Here is a 14688-nt window from a genome sequence, read left to right as displayed (position 1 = left end):
GAATTTTGCAATTGTTGATGCCAACATGTCAGATTCGTCAAAATTGCTAGCCCAGCTAACGCCATATCCATTTCCTACAAATAGCTCCCATACGAAACCATCAACAACCCAGTCACCTGTCCCTGTGTTCTCAATAGTTGGACCCTCCTCCTCCTTCTTGATGTTATCCATGTTCTCAATAGCTGGATCCTCTTCCCCCTCCCCCTCCTCCTTGATGTTATCCTTGTTCTCAATAGCTGGATCCTCCTCCTCCTTGATGTTATATTGCATGCTTGTGAGATTTGGATCTTCCTCCTTGATGTTACCCTAGATTCTATGATCCCTATTGAGATTTGAATCCCAGATAACCTTTTCAACGAGTGGGTTTTTGGAAATGAAATCCAAAACTGGTATGAATGGAATGATCTCATCCATATTTGGCCTCTCCGATTCTAGCACTCCACAATCTGCCAACTTGCGCTTCCGCGGTGGTGGCTCCTGGTGCTGGAGCTGCTGTAACAATTATTTTTGTAAAAAGGTGTGCATGGCAATTGTGGGTTCTCTTTAAGTGAAACTTGGTACAAATACTTACTGAGGAGAGCTAGCATGGTTACGCGCAACATCTTCTACAAATACAGGCACAAAGTCCTCAAAATGATAAGCCGCACTAGCCAATGTCTGCTTCAAGGTTATATGATACCCAGGCCAATTATTCTAGCAAAAAGAAACACATTTCAGCAAACTATAATACAAAAAAAGAAGCACCTCCCCAGAAATTCGACAGCAGATACATTTATAGCACCTCCATAGAAATTCGACAAAAAAAGAAGCACCTCCGTAGAAATTCCACTGGCTGAAACAATGAATGAGGAAGATCCAAACTTACTTGTACAATTTCTGCACCATGCACGAAGCACGTTCTGATAAACAGAGCCAAATAGTCATCTACAGGTGTGAATGGAAATATGTTGTAGTCGTCGTCACCCTGCCTGAACTCTGAGTTTCTTATAAGATAGTCTGCTGGAAGAGTTTCTCTTTGTGACCAGTACACCATCATAAGAAAGGTATTCTTTTGGACTCTCTCCACATGCCAGTTCTCACAAGTATTCTTGTTCCTTTCGCTAACTTTCTCATCCCGCTCAGCCTTAGGAATTGATTTATAGGATGAGTAGAAAGCATCAAACAAACCCTTGATCTTGAGTGGTCTTACAAAGAAAGGATGATTGGCTATCATCCAGAAGCTCATCTTGGTCTCTGAATCCCTTTCCTCTATGTTGCTCCAAATTATGTGATAGATTCTCCTGCTCCTTTTGCATCATCTTCTCCTTGAGCATCATCTTCTCAATACGATCAACGAAGTCCTTAAGATAAGGAGGTTCTCTTTTGCTGTTGCCAAACCAAAAAGACATGTAGCAAGGTTCTGAAGATCCAAAAGCCTATTCCAATTGCTTGCTTTCTCAGTTGGAATTTTGGCTATTTTTGACGAATTTCCCAGTGGTTGATGCCAATATGTCAGATTCATCAAAATTGTCAGCCCAGCTAACGCCATATCCATGTTCTGCAAACAGCTCTCGTACGAAACCATCAGCAACCTAGTCACCCATCCCTGTGTTCTCAATAGCTAGATCCTCCTCCTCCTCCTCCCCCTCCTCCTTGATGTTATCCTACATGCTAATGAGATTTGGATCATCCTCCTCCTTAACGTTACCCTGGATTCTAGGATCCCAATTGAGATTTGAATACTAGACAACTTTTTCAACGAGCGGGTTTTTGGAAATGCAATCCAAAACTGGTATGAATGGAATGATCTCATCAATATTTGGCCTCTCTAATTCCAGCACTCCACAATCTGCCAACTTGCGCTTCTGCGATGGTGGCTCCTAGTGCTGGTGCTGCTGTAACAATTATTTTTGTAAAAAGGTGTGCATGACAATTGTGGGTTCTCTTTAAATGAAACTTGGTACAAATACTTACTGAGGAGAGCTAGCATGGTTACGCGCAACATCTTCTACAAATGTAGGCACAAAGTCCTCAAAATGATAAGCCACAATGGCCAATGTCTGCTTCAAGGTTATATGATACCCAGGCCAATTATCCTAGCAAAAAGAAACACATTTTAGCAAACTATAATACAAAAAAAGAAGCACCTCCCCAGAAATTCGACAGCAGATACATTTATAGCACCTCCACAGAAATTTGACAAAAAAAGAAGCAGCTCCACAGAAATTCCACTGGCTGAAACAATGAATGAGGAAGATCCAAACTTACCTATACAATTCCTGCACCATGCACGAAGCATGTTCTGATAAACAGAGCCAGATAGTCATCTGTAGGTGTGAACGGAAATATGTTGTAGTCGTCGTCACCCTGTCTAAACTCTAAGTTTCTTGTAAGATAGTCTGCTGGAAGAGTTTCTCTTTGTGACCAGTACACCATCATAAGAAAGGTATTCTTTTGGACTCTCTCCACATGCTAGTTCTCACAAGTATTCTTGTTCCTTTCGCTAACTTTCTCGTCCCGCTCAGCCTTAGGAATTGATTTATAGGATGAGTAGAAAGCATCGAACAAACCCTTGATCTTGAGTGGTGTTACAAAGAAAGGATGATTGGCTATCATCCAGAAGCTCATTTTGGTCTCGGAATCCCTTTCCTCTGTTTGCTCCAAATTATGTGACAGATTCTTCTGCTCCTTTTGCATCATCTTCTCCTTTTGCATCATCTTCTCAATATGATCAACGAAGTCCTTAAGATAAGGTGGTCCTCTTTTGCCGTTGCCAAACCAAAAAGTCGTGTAGCAAGGTTTCGAAGATCCAAAAGCCTGTTCTAAATGCTTGCTTTCTCAGTTAGAATTTTAGCTATTTTGACAAATTTCCCAATGGTTGATGCCAACATGTTAGATTCGTCAAAATTGCCAGCCTAGCTAACGCCATATCCATGTCCTACAAATAGCTCTCGTATGAAACCATTAGCAACCTAGTCACCTATCCCTGTGTTCTCAATAGCTGGATCCTCCTCCTCCTCCCCCTCCTCCTTGATGTTATCCTGCATGCTAATGAGATTTGGATCCTCCTCCTCCTTAACATTACCCTGGATTCTAGGATCCCAATTGAGATTTGAATACTAGATAACCTTTTCAACGAGCGGGTTTTTGGAAATGCAATCCAAAACTGGTATGAATGGAATGATCTCATCAATATTTGGCCTCTCTAATTCCAGCACTCCACAATCTGCCAACTTGCGCTTCTGCGGTGGTGGCTCCTAGTGCTGGTGCTGCTGTAACAATTATTTTTGTAAAAAGGTGTGCATGGCAATTATGGGTTCTCTTTAAATGAAACTTGGTACAAATACTTACTGAGGAGAGCTAGCATGGTTACGCGCAACATCATCTACAAATGTAGGCACAAAGTCCTCAAAATGATAAGCCACAATGGCCAATGTCTGCTTCAAGGTTATATGATACCTAGGCCAATTATCCTAGCAAAAAGAAACACATTTTAGCAAACTATAATACAAAAAAAGAAGCACCTCCCCAAAAATTTGACAGCAGATACATTTATAGCACCTCCACAGAAATTCGACAAAAAAAGAAGCACCTCCATAGAAATTCCACTGGCTGAAACAATGAATGAGGAAGATCCAAACTTACCTATACAATTCCTGCACCATGCACGAAGCACGTTCTGATAAATAGAGCCAGATAGTCATCTACACGTGTGAATGGAAATATGTTGTAGTCGTCATCACCCTGTCTAAACTCTGAGTTTCTTGTAAGATAGTCTGCTGGAAGAGTTTCGCTTTGTGACTAGTACACCATCATAAGAAAGGTATTCTTTTGGACTCTCTCCACATGCTAGTTCTCACAAGTATTCTTGTTCCTTTCGCTAACTTTCTCGTCCCGCTCAGCCTTAGGAATTGATTTATAGGATGAGTAGAAAGCATCGAACAAACCCTTGATCTTGAGTGGTGTTACAAAGAAAGGATGATCGGCTATCATCCAGAAGCTCATCTTGGTCTCGGAATCCCTTTCCTCTATTTGCTCCAAATTATGTGACAGATTCTCCTGCTCCTTTTGCATCATCTTCTCCTTTTGCATCATCTTCTCAATACGATCAACGAAGTCCTTAAGATAAGGAGGTCCTCTTTTGCCGTTGCCAAACCAAAAAGTCGTGTAGCAAGGTTCTGAAAATCCAAAAGCCTGTTCCAAATGCTTGCTTTCTCAGTTGGAATTTTGGCTATTCTGACGAATTTCCCAATGGTTGATGCCAACATGTTAGATTCGTCAAAATTGCTAGCCCAGCTAACGCCAAATAGCTCTCGTACGAAACCATCAGCAACCCAGTCACCTATCCCTATGTTCTCAATAGCTTGACCCTCCTCCTCCTTGATGTTATCCATGTTCTCAATAGCTGGATCCTCCTACTCCTCCCCCTCCTCCTTAATGTTATCCTTGTTCTCAATAGCTGGATCCTCCTCCTCCTTGATGTTGTATTGCATGCTTGTGAGATTTGGATCTTCCTCCTTGATGTTACCCTAGATTCTATGATCCCTATTGAGATTTGAATCCCAGATAACCTTTTCAATGAGTGGGTTTTTGGAAATGAAATCCAAAACTGGTATGAATGGAATGATCTCATCCATATTTGGCCTCTCCGATTCCAGCACTCCACAATCTGCCAACTTGCGCTTCCACGGTGGTGGCTCCTGGTGCTGGAGCTGCTGTAACAATTATTTTTGTAAAAAGGTGTGCATGGCAATTGTGGGTTCTCTTTAAGTGAAACTTGGTACAAATACTTACTGAGGAGAGCTAGCATGGTTACGCGCAACATCTTCTACAAATACAGGCACAAAGTTTTCAAAATGATAAGCCGCACTGGCCAATGTCTGCTTCAAGGTTATATGATACCCAAGCCAATTATTCTAGCAAAAAGAAACACATTTCAGCAAACTATAATACAAAAAAGAAGCACCTCCCCAGAAATTCGACAGCAGATACATTTATAGCACCTCCATAGAATTTCGACAAAAAAAAGAAGCACCTCCGCAGAAATTCCACTAGCTGAAACAATGAATGAGGAAGATCCAAACTTACCTATACAATTTCTGCACCATGCACGAAGCACGTTCTGATAAACAGAGCCAGATAGTCATCTGCAGGTGTGAATGGAAATATGTTGTAGTCGTCGTCACCCTGTCTAAACTCTAAGTTTCTTGTAAGATAGTCTGTTGGAAGAGTTTCTCTTTATGACCAGTACACCATCATAAGAAAGGTATTCTTTCGGACTCTCTCCACATGCCAGTTCTCACAAGTATTCTTGTTCCTTTCGCTAACTTTCTCATCCCGCTCAGCCTTAGGAATTGATTTATAGGATGAGTAGAAAGCATCAAACAAACCCTTGATCTTGAGTGGTGTTACAAAGAAAGGATGATTGGCTATCATCCAGAAGCTCATCTTGGTCTCTGAATCCCTTTCCTCTATGTTGCTCCAAATTATGTGACAGATTCTCCTGCTCCTTTTGCATCATCTTCTCCTTTAGCATCATCTTCTCAATGCGATCAGCGAAGTCCTTAAGATAAGGAGGTTCTCTTTTGCCGTTGCCAAACCAAAAAGACATGTAGCAAGGTTTTGAAGATCCAAAAGCCTGTTCTAAATGCTTGCTTTCTCAGTTGGAATTTTGGCTATTTTGACGAATTTCCCAGTGGTTGATGCCAACATGTTAGATTCGTCAAAATTGCCAACCTAGCTAATGCCATATCCATGTCCTGCAAATAGCTCTCGTACGAAACCTTCAGCAACCTAGTCACCTATCCCTGTGTTCTCAATAGCTGGATCCTCCTCCTCCTCCTCCCCCTCCTCCTTGATGTTATCCTACATGCTAATGAGATTTGGATCATCCTCCTCCTTAACGTTACCCTGGATTCTAGGATCCCAATTGAGATTTGAATACTAGATAACCTTTTCAACGAGCGGGTTTTTGGAAATTCAATCCAAAACTGGTATGAATGGAATGATCTCATCAATATTTGGCCTCTCTGATTCCAGCACTCCACAATCTGCCAACTTGCGCTTCTATGGTGGTGGCTCCTGGTGCTGGTGCTCCTGTAACAATTATTTTTGTAAAAAGGTGTGCATGGCAATTGTGGGTTCTCTTTAAATGAAACTTGGTACAAATACTTACTGAGGAGAGCTAGCATGGTTACGCGCAACATCTTCTACAAATGTAGCCACAAAGTCCTCAAAATGATAAGCCACAATAGCCAATGTCTGCTTCAAGGTTATATGATACCCAGGACAATTATCCTAGCAAAAAGAAACACATTTTAGCAAACTATAATACAAAAAAAGAAGCACCTCCCCAGAAATTCGACAGCAGATACATTTATAGCACCTCCACAGAAATTCGACAAAAAAAGAAGCACCTCCATAGAAATTCCACTGGCTGAAACAATGAATGAGGAAGATCCAAACTTACCTATACAATTCCTGCACCATGCACGAAGCACGTTCTGATAAACAGAGCCAGATAGTCATCTGCAGGTGTGAATGGAAATATGTTGTAGTCGTCGCCACCCTATCTAAACTCTGAGTTTCTTGTAAGATAGTCTGCTGGAAGAGTTTCTCTTTGTGACCAGTACACCATCATAAGAAAGGTATTCTTTCAGACTCTCTCCGCATGCTAGTTCTCACAAGTATTCTTGTTCCTTTCGCTAACTTTCTCGTCCTGCTTAGCCTTAGGAATTGATTTATAGGATGAGTAGAAAGCATCGAACAAACCCTTGATCTTGAGTGGTGTTACAAAGAAAGGATGATTGGCTATCATCCAGAAGCTCATCTTGATCTCAGAATCCCTTTCCTCTGTTTGCTCCAAATTATGTGATAGATTCTCCTGCTCCTTTTGCATCATCTTCTCCTTTTACATCATCTTCTCAAAACGATCAACGAAGTCCTTAAGACAAGGAGGTCCTCTTTTGCCGTTGCCAAACCAAAAAGTCGTGTAGCAAGGTTCTAAAAATCCAAAAGCTTGTTCCAAATGCTTGCTTTCTCAGTTGGAATTTTGGCTATTCTGACGAATTTCCCAATGGTTGATGCCAACATGTCAGATTCATCAAAATTGCCAGCCCAGCTAACACCATATCCCTCTCCTCCTTGATGTTATCCTTGTTCTCAATAGCTGGATCCTCCTCCTCCTTGATGTTATCCTGCATGCTAGTGAGATTTGGATCTTCCTCCTCCTTGACGTTACCCTAGATTCTAGGATCCCTATTGAGATTTGAATCCCAGATAACCTTTTCAACGAGCGGGTTTTTGCAAATGAAATCCAAAACTGGTATGAATGGAATGATCTCATCCATATTTGGCCTCTCCGATTCCAGCACTCCACAATCTGCCAACTTGCGCTTCCGCGTTGGTGGCTCCTGGTGCTGGTGCTGCTGTAACAATTATTTTTGTAAAAAGGTGTGCATGGCAATTGTGGGTTCTCTTTAAGTGAAACTTGGTACAAATACTTACTGTGGAGAGCTAGCATGGTTACGCGCAACATCTTCTACGAATACAGGCACAAAGTCCTCAAAATGAAAAGCCACACTGGCCAATGTCTGCTTCAAGGTTATATGATACCCAGGCTAATTATTCTAGCAAAAAGAAACACATTTCAGCAAACTATAATACAAAAAAAGAAGGACCTCCATAGAAATTCGACAGCAGATACATTTATAGCACCTCCACAGAAATTCGACAAAAAAAGAAGCACTACCATGGATCACTTGTGAATTTTACTTTTTTTTTGTCTTCAACACCCGATTTTTCTAGCAAATTGGATGTATTCATAGGTTGGGCTAACTCGAAAGGAGGATGGGAGAATCTAGCGAGGACCAGTGCAGTTGATGGTAGCAGCCAACAAGCCGAATAACCAATAGATTAGATTCCCACGGATGGAGGGTGCCTTGGCCCTATAAAGTTGACTCTTAAGAAACCTTAATAAAGTTGACTATTTATGCTTGGAAGAGCAGAGACAGATACCTAGAAGAGAGTGTAATTTACCCGAATTTAGAGTTTTTTCCTCCTCCTAATCTTATTATATGTAGGTATATAGATAATAAGCTTGGTCGCAGCTCATATGCTACACTTTTACCGACTGGATGAGTTTATGAGAAACCGAGCAAACAAAATTTTGCATGTGTTGTTCCTTTTTTAGTAAAATTCAAGGATAGTTCGTAAACTTGTACGGTGGTATCATCTGAGCTCAAACTCTCAAACTTCGATATTTGAGTCTCTGAACTTGTACAGTGGTGTCACTCAGGTCCCCAACTATCGAATTTTGGTGTCTAGGCCTACTGTGCATGTTCGGAGGGGTGGGGGGATCTAAATAACACCATTGCATAAGTTTGGAGATCTAATAAATATCAAAATTCGAGAGTTGAGGACCAAAGTGACGCCGTAATACAGGTTTATATGGACTGAAATATCAAAATTCAAGAGTTGAGAATCTAGAGAACACTAGCGTGGTTCGCTTGTGAATTTTACTGTTTTTTTTTGTTCTTCGACACCCAATTTTTCTAGCAAATTCGTTGTATTCATAGGTTGAGCTAGCTCGAAAAGGAGGACATGGGAGAATCTAGCGAGGCCAGTGATGGTAGCAGCCAACAAGTGAAATAGCCAATAGATTAGGTTCCCACGGATGGAGGGTGCCTTGGCCCTGTCACAGGCTCCCCTTGCATCATGCGGGATTGCATTGCAGGTGGCCTCCTGTGCAAGGACCAACCGATCGGAAAGCGGCAGTGATCAATGATCAGGCAGCCGCTCGTGCAGCGCGGTGCAAAGGAGAGGACGATGGCACATCAAAATGGCAGCCTCGCCCTCACACCACACCTCGTGTCCTCGTCCTTTCCAAAAGCACCGCAAGGTGCAGCAAGCCCATCCATCCATCCGTTTGTTCTCCTCACCAACGGCTGACCGGGGTTCTCAACTTTCTTGGTAGCTGGGTCATGTCTCGTGGCAACATAGCCTGGCATGATTTGATTTGGTTTGGCAGGGCGCGGCCTAGCTAGCTACATGCATCTAGCACGAGGCATGAGCTGTTGGGTGAGCAGCAGCGGTGGCCTGTGCGAGCCGAAGCTTGCCTTTGCTGATTGATTGGTTCGTTGCGTTAGTTAGTGATGAAACAGTGCGTTCGCCGGCACTTTTTGAAAGGAGAAACACGGCGCCTTCTGGGTCAGAAGTGACATTAGAGCTCAAGTTCCAAATAGGTACTCTAAAATTAGATCTAAACTTTAACGCTACCTCACATTAAAGCTTTAGACCTTATAAAAGTGAGCTAAAGTGCTTTAAAGTTTCTAGAGGTCTAAAGTTTAGAGGAGAAGATCAAACATGCCCTAATTGGTGGTTTGATCTTGAACCCCCTGTGAATTCTGGTTCTGACGACAAGGTTTGACTTTTACTCATAGTCTGGTTCTGTTGACCTTTACTGGTCACGGCGACTGAGTGTAGAAAGCCATTGATTGGTTGATGGCAGAAGGCAAATATACTTTTGTGCTCTCCGGTCCCTGCCATGTCCATGTGTTTTATTCGATCCTCTGTTTCCCTGGAGGATCGATCGACCATCGATCCATCGACGATCAGACATGCCTACAATCGATCTGTTCGTTGGTTGGTTTTTGGGCTAGTTTAGACTGGTTGGTGCTGATTTGTTGTGCGAGAAAAATACTGTTGGCTTACTGATTTATAAACGAAAATGTGAATAATGCGTAAGAGAGTAGTACTCCTAACACTCCAGGGAAGATTCCTGCAAGTGCGCGCGCGCACCTCGTCTGTCAGACGCATTTCTTCTTTCTTGGCTGCAACTGCAAGGCCATGTGGCCTTCATGTGCAGTGCAGGGCTCCTTGGAGGCTTGGACGCTTCTCCGGTTCTCCCCTCCGAGCTCACGTTCACGTCCTCCTGCATTGCCGGCCCGCAAGCGTCCCTTGTTGTGTCACTTGCAGGCGGGACCGGGCCCGACATGTTGACCCTAGCCAAGGCGCGCAGGCAGGGCTCCATGAAGCGACGCTGCTCACACGTCAGATCGGACCAGCCCAACATTAGCTGCGATGCAATGCAAATGCCTTTTTCTACTGCATCTGCATGCGATGCAAGTCGGCAGGCAGTTTTACTGACTAACTGAATGAAGAAGAATAAGGCCCGGCCAGGTTAATTAGTAGTAGGATTGCTAGCACGCAGCAGCAGCAGGCATGTGTACTGCCTTTGACGAGCTCTTAGAATACTGTCCACGACAAACAAACAGAGAGGCCGAGAAGGGCATGCTACATTGCTACTCAACCCGAGAGGCGACGAGCCAATGGGCGACACGGCACGTTACGCGGTATTCCGCCCCAATTTTTTACAATTTAGTCTTTTTTTAAAGATAATTTACGATTGGTCCTTTGAGAGATGTAAACTTATTTTTGGATCCTGAGAGTCAGCGTCAGGACTCATAACTTTAAAGTAACACGTCTCGGTATCACAGATCTTGACTCTGAGGTGCCTGGGTATGCATATCAGGGCATCCTAGATGACGTTAACATGGTCCATACCTCAGAGCCACAGCTCTTGGCTCCGAGCTCGGCGCCAAAATCTATGGCTCCGATCTTGGAGCCGTAAATCTCGGCTCCGAGCTCGAAGCCATAGATTCAATCGCCGAGCATGGATTCAAAATCCACGGCCAAATTTCCCTTGTTGAGGCTGTTTTCATTTCTTCCTCATCCTTCTCGGGTTCTTTCTCTCTCTAACCCGTCCAATCTCTTGAATTGACGAATTTGACCTTAGATACTTGAATTTAATCAATACATCTTCATGAGCAAGATATCCTCTCTCTCTTTATCATTTTTTACCCATTAATTTGGTATATATTACGTCTATTTTAGCCTACATACGTCTGCTCGGCGTAGGTACCGGCATCTGATGCAGGACGTGCTGTCGCTGCTCCCGCACGCGAAGGACAGCAAGGTCGAGTCCAAGCAGAGCAAGGGGAGCGCGCTGAACGAGCTGCTCGAGCTCAGAACTGCTCCAGCTGCCTCTTCTTCGAGGTATTGCTCTTGTAGTATGCTTCTACCCCGCATGGTGGAAATTTTGTTGCAATTGACATAATGATGATGGTTGCTTACTTGGTGACTGAACAAGCTGTGTAAATCGCTCCTCTTACACTGTATAAGTCAGTGGCGCAAAGTAAATCTCAAGCTTTGGCTTTGGTTTTTTTCGTTCTATGAATGTTCTCTGGGCTCTCAGGCATTGCGCAAACAACCCCCATTTTGCTCTGGTACCAATTCTCTACTGGGCAATGGGCATTATCTTTGACTGCATCTGCGCCATTCGCCATCCCACAATTATAATTGTTCAATATATGTATGCATTAGACTTTCTGTTAACTTATTTAATTATGTGGCTGAAGTTTTTTTTCCTTCATGTATTACAGTGCAGAAAACAGAAGGATCTTTACCTCTGGATGGTCAAGTCTCCTGGAGGACCATCAGTCATGGACGGATCCAGCGGTGGGGCTAGGGGGGCTTTAGCCCCCCTACCCATCCTAAGCACGTGGAGTTTCTCTAAGCCATCTCTTAAAATTTTATGCATACATGTATTAGGTAGGAGGGACTAAGGTTAAGAAAAGATAAAAAAACCTCTATTCTTTTGTTCAGCCTCCCCTAAATTTTTTCCTGGCTTCGTCACTGCCATCAGTCAAATTTCTAGTTAATGCTGGTATGCTATGACCCAAATAATACTTACACTGTGGTTGTCTTATGCAGTGCAGTCTATTTGCTTTTGTCATTAGTTAATGATTAATCACGATGTGATGTTTACTGTAGTTCACACCATGGAGGAGTTGACGCTTACCGGTAACCATCTGAAAGGGTCACGCCCACTTCTTACATTTTCTGCAAATTTTGATGAGCAACCTCATTGGAAGCTCGTGAAGGAAACGATAACTCAGGTATGTAATTGGTTTCACATTTTATGCCTTACATACATACATATGGCTAAGCATTTTTTTAACAAGTTGATGAACTGCACTGATCTGTCCAATTATCCAGATTTGCTTGTGCCGTTCTCTTTGGTATGTAAACAGCTTGGTTTTTAAATGATATAAAGATCTAAGAGGATTTTGCAAACATACAACAGGGTCAAACTCCACTTTGCTAGTTTAGCACTGGATATCTCAATGACAAGTGAACCAGGACCCACTTGTCATTGGGACACCCTGTGGTAAAAGAGCAGACTGGTGTTTGACGCAGCGGTAAATTTGCAAATTTTCTAAAATAAAATTGTATCACCTTTTTGCTGGATTTTAATCCATAAGCACTGAAGGTTACCATATGTTGGCTCTAGTTCTTTTCTTTGGAAACGATGGGAACATAAGAACACCTTGCGCGCTGCTATCTAATCTTGCATTTCCATTGCTCACTGTAAACCAAAAAGATGGTGTATATGAAGTTAATACTGCTTATACTATCAAACCAACTTTTGTTGATGATGTATGTGAACTTTCATATTCATGTGTTTTATGGGACAAATAAGTTCTTACAAAAGTAGAAGATTCTTGTAAAACATGATTGTGAAATCATTACTTGTACTTGTGCAGATCTTTGCTACTCCTAAAGATCACCGTAAAGCAAAACCTTTCCATGACCATGTATTTGTCTTCTCCATTGTGGATGGCCATGTTTGGTTTCGAAACTACCAGGTGATCTATCTCTCCATTTGTCAAATTGAATTTTTGTTTGGATTAGGTTCGTTTTTTTGTGTGTGCAATGCAAAGTTCATGTCTTAGCACCATTTGAATTTTAGAAACCAACCTACTTTGGCAGATTTCGGTTCCTCACAATGAGATTGATAAAGTTGATAAAGGTGGTCTGGATAAAATGACACTTAATGAGGTAATTGCACCAAGCTTCTGTATGGATACTTTACATTCTTCCTAGTATACAATAGAACACAGTGCACGCCACGCCACTAACTATTTTGGATGAATTGCTCATTGTGGTGTACAACACTGTGTCTTCCTGTTTTCCTTGAATTGGAGCTAAGAATGAAAAACATTTACTTATGCTTGTTGCACTTGCTTCAAGTTCACAGTGTAGTTTGTTTTAGCCTAAGAGCGTCTCCAAGAGATTAGCCAAAAACACTAGCCAAATTTACTGATTTAACTACTCTCTAAAATAGATTAGACATCCAACAGACTCTGTAAAACCAAGAGGCTGGATGGCTAGTGAGATAGGCTATCCAAAGATAGAGAGCGAATGAGGTGGGATGGAGAGCTACTAAATTTGGAAAGTCAATTACCGAGTGTGTTGGAGACGTTTTTCCTTTAATAATAACCAAATTTACCTTTAGAGAATGATTTGGCTAATCTGTTGGAGATGCTCTAAATAACCAGTGGTGTTTATTTGAGGACCTAGACAGCATGTGATATTGCCTCAATGTTTCTGTCACTCTACATCTGACACTTCTTTTTTGGTTTCCTTCAGATCCGTGCACTAGAGAAGAGGCAGAAGGCAGGCAAATATGCCAAGAAGGTGAAGGCTAAGGTGAGGAGGAAGATGCACGAGATGGAGAACACGCTAGAGCCTGATGAGTTTGCTGAGCTCTGGAAAGGGGAGTAACTGGGCTTTGATCGACCCTGTCAAAGTCGTGAAGCATCAGCAACCCCCTTCAGCAAGCGCAGATTTTGTTTACCAGTGTGGCAGTGCCCATGTTGTGGAAGTTTTGTATGGCAAGGCATATGTTTATTTACATAAAATCGGATTTTAGTGATGAGATAACTTCTGCCCATATGACATTCTCTCGTGATTGCTTCTAGTGACTTTAGTCTTATATCACTTCCGAATTGGTCGCCGAGAATCATGAGGAAGCGCAATCACAGTTCAATGCCCAAGATATCAATGTGATGTGACAGTCATAGCCGTGTTCTATGCAGTATACTTCAGTAATGGCAGGTAGCAGAAGGCCCCATTTTAACGTGACTGTTTTACATAGTGCTCTCCAATTCGAACCATTTCCTAGAATTTTTACCAAAAGAAAACTACATTTACCTCTTGTTCCGACTTCAAATCCAAACACGCTGAAGGCACTGTCAAGGGTCTGTTTGAAACTTTGCTTTCCGAACTTCAAATCCAAACACGCTGAAGGCACTGTCAAGGGCCTGTCTGGAACGCAAAATATTTTTAGAAATTATACATGAAAGTAGCCTCGGCAAAGGAAACTTGCCACCAGGATCCATACCTCCAAGCTCGGAGCTGAGATCCACGGCTCTGATGTACCGGCCACGTCAACGCCACCTAAGATACCCTGCTGTGCAGGGCCAGACACCTCGGAGTCAAGATCTATGACGCCAAGACGCGTTACTTCGGAGCATGAGCCTAGCGCCGAGCCTCAGGGTCTGGATATGAGTTTTCGTCTCTCAAGGGCAAAACGTAATTTTTGGAAAAAAAAAACTAAATTATAAAAAATTGGGGGTATTCCGCGGCCGGGCCATGTGACGTCGCGCTCACTGTACCAGCACCAGTACCACGCCGAACCCTATTGAATGAGGAGAGAGAGCATACTCGGCGTTTCGCGAGACGACGAGCTCGGCGCGTGCTCCCAGGTAGCCGGCCGAGATCAGCGTTGTACGACACGCTCGTCTCCAGGCGAGGGCGCGGGATCGAGATGCGGCGCGCGCGGTTTTGCCTTTTCCGCGCAAAAAT

General features: G+C 42.9%; 1 pseudogene; it reads left to right on the top strand.

The window, feature by feature from the left end:
- Positions 1-8805: 8805 nt before the first annotated feature.
- Positions 8806-13639, top strand: LOC136461216 (ribosome biogenesis protein BRX1 homolog 1-like; annotated as a pseudogene).
- The last annotated feature ends 1049 nt before the right edge of the window (positions 13640-14688 follow it).

The sequence above is a fragment of the Miscanthus floridulus genome, chromosome 6, assembly GCF_019320115.1.
Source record: "Miscanthus floridulus cultivar M001 chromosome 6, ASM1932011v1, whole genome shotgun sequence".
NCBI lineage: Eukaryota > Viridiplantae > Streptophyta > Magnoliopsida > Poales > Poaceae > Miscanthus > Miscanthus floridulus.
This window is presented reverse-complemented; position numbering and strand designations above follow the sequence as displayed.